The sequence below is a fragment of the Rhinolophus hipposideros genome (genome assembly GCF_964194185.1).
Source record: "Rhinolophus hipposideros genome assembly, chromosome: 20".
In the NCBI taxonomy this organism is placed as follows: domain Eukaryota; kingdom Metazoa; phylum Chordata; class Mammalia; order Chiroptera; family Rhinolophidae; genus Rhinolophus; species Rhinolophus hipposideros.
The window spans coordinates 8,298,426-8,300,406 of NC_138066.1; the positions used below are offsets into that span (position 1 = coordinate 8,298,426).

Here is a 1,981-nt window from a genome sequence, read left to right on the forward strand (position 1 = left end):
AACAACAAAAAGAAAAAATAATCAAAAAAAAAAAAATGAAGACAGTTTAAGGGGTCTTTGGGACAATATTAAGCATAACAACATTCGCATCATAGGGGTACCAGAGGAGAAGAGAGAAGGAGCAAGGAATTGAAAACCTATTTGAAGAAATAATGACTTAAAAGTTTTCTAATCTGGCAAAGGAAATAGACATACAAGCCCAGGAAGTGCAGAGAGTCTCAAAGAGAACCCAGATAGGCCTACACCAAGATACATCATAATTAAAATGCCAAAGGTTAAAGATAAAGTCTTAAAAGCAACAAGAGAAAAATAGTTACCTACAAGGAAGCTCCCATAAGACTGTCAACTGATTTCTCAACAAAAAATTTTGCAGGTCCGAAGGGACTGGTACCAAATATTGAAAGTGATGAAAAGCAAGGGCCTACAACCAAGATTATTCTACCCAGCAAAACTTTCATTTAGCATCGAAGGACAGATAAAGAGCTTCCCAGACAAGAAAAAGCTAAAGGAAGGAGTTCATTACCACCAAATCAGTATTACAAGGAATGTTAGAGGGACTTAAGATAAAAAATATAAACAAAAGCAGAGGCAGCAGGGGAAGATGGCGGCTGCCATTCCACAGCGGGCCTGGACCTTGGAGCAGCTGCGCAGAGAGCAGCTACCCAAGAAGGACATTATCAAATTTCTATAGGGCCACGGTTCAGATTCGTTTCTTGCAGAATATAAGTTATCAGGAAACATTAAAAATGTGGCCAAGACAGCTAACAAGGTTACATCCTATTTGGTTATAGCCATTTGGTTACAGCCTATAACCATCTTTTTTAAAGTAAGCATTTCAAGGGTACTGAAAGTATAAGTAAAGTGTCCGAGCAGGTGAAAAATGTGAAGCTTAATGAAGATAAAGCCAAAGAAACCAAGTCTGAAGAGACTCTGGATGAGGGTCCACCAAAATACACAAAATCTGTTCTTAAAAAGGGGGATAAAACCAACTACCCCAAAAAGGGAGATGTTGTTCACTGCTGGTATACAGGAACACTACAGGACAAAACTGTTTTGATACCAATATTCAAACGAGTTGAAAGAAGAATAAAATGCCAAGCCTTTAAGTTTTAAGGTTGGAATAGGCAAAGTTATCAGAGAATGGGATGAAGCACTCTTGACGATGAGTAAAGGAGAAAAGGCTCGACTAGAGATTGAACAAGAATGGCCTTATGGAAAGAAAGGACAGCCTGATGCCAAAATTCCACCAAATGCAAAACTCATTTTTGAAGTGGAATTAGTGGATATTGATTGAAATAGCAATGCTTCAGATCTAAAGACATCAGAAATGGCCTTGAATAAACTTATGTAAATAATTACACCTGGTTACTGTGGTAAGGGAAAAGTCAACTGAAAGATTCAAGAAGCTAAGTTAGAACTTGTTTACTTGATCCCTCAACTTTTAAAAACCGTAATCCGTTATAAATCCCTGAAGTTTAAAATATTTTACTACAACTACATAAAATACTGTTTAAGGAGAACTCATTTTCCTTTTACCTCATGTTGTAAACTAAAAGGCTCAATAAAAATTTATCCAGCATCAAAAAAAAATGAACAACATGGCAATAACCACATATCTATCAACAATAACTTTCAATGTAAATGGATTCAATACTCCAATCAAAAGACATAGGAAGGCTGAATGGATAAGAAAACAAAACCTGTACATATGCTGCCTACAAGAGACTCACTTCAGATTGAAAGATACACACAGACAGAAAGTAAAGAAATGGAAAAAGATATTTCATGAAAATTGGAAGAAAAAAAAAAGCTGGGGTAGCAATACTCACACCAAACAAAATAGACTTTAAAACAAAGACTATAACAAGAGCCAAAGAAGGACCAGTAATCCCACTTCTGGGTATTTATCTGACGAAACCCAAAACACTACTTCAGGGGGACGTGTGCGTCCATATGTTCATTGCAGCAGTGTTTACAATGG

General features: G+C 36.6%; 1 pseudogene across 1 annotated transcript; it reads left to right on the forward strand.

Moving 5' to 3' along the window:
• Window positions 1-592: 592 nt before the first annotated feature.
• LOC308488408 (peptidyl-prolyl cis-trans isomerase FKBP3-like) lies at window positions 593-1,294 on the forward strand (annotated as a pseudogene). Its single transcript has one exon. The product of its transcript is annotated as a peptidyl-prolyl cis-trans isomerase FKBP3-like (transcript).
• Window positions 1,295-1,981: the final 687 nt, after the last annotated feature.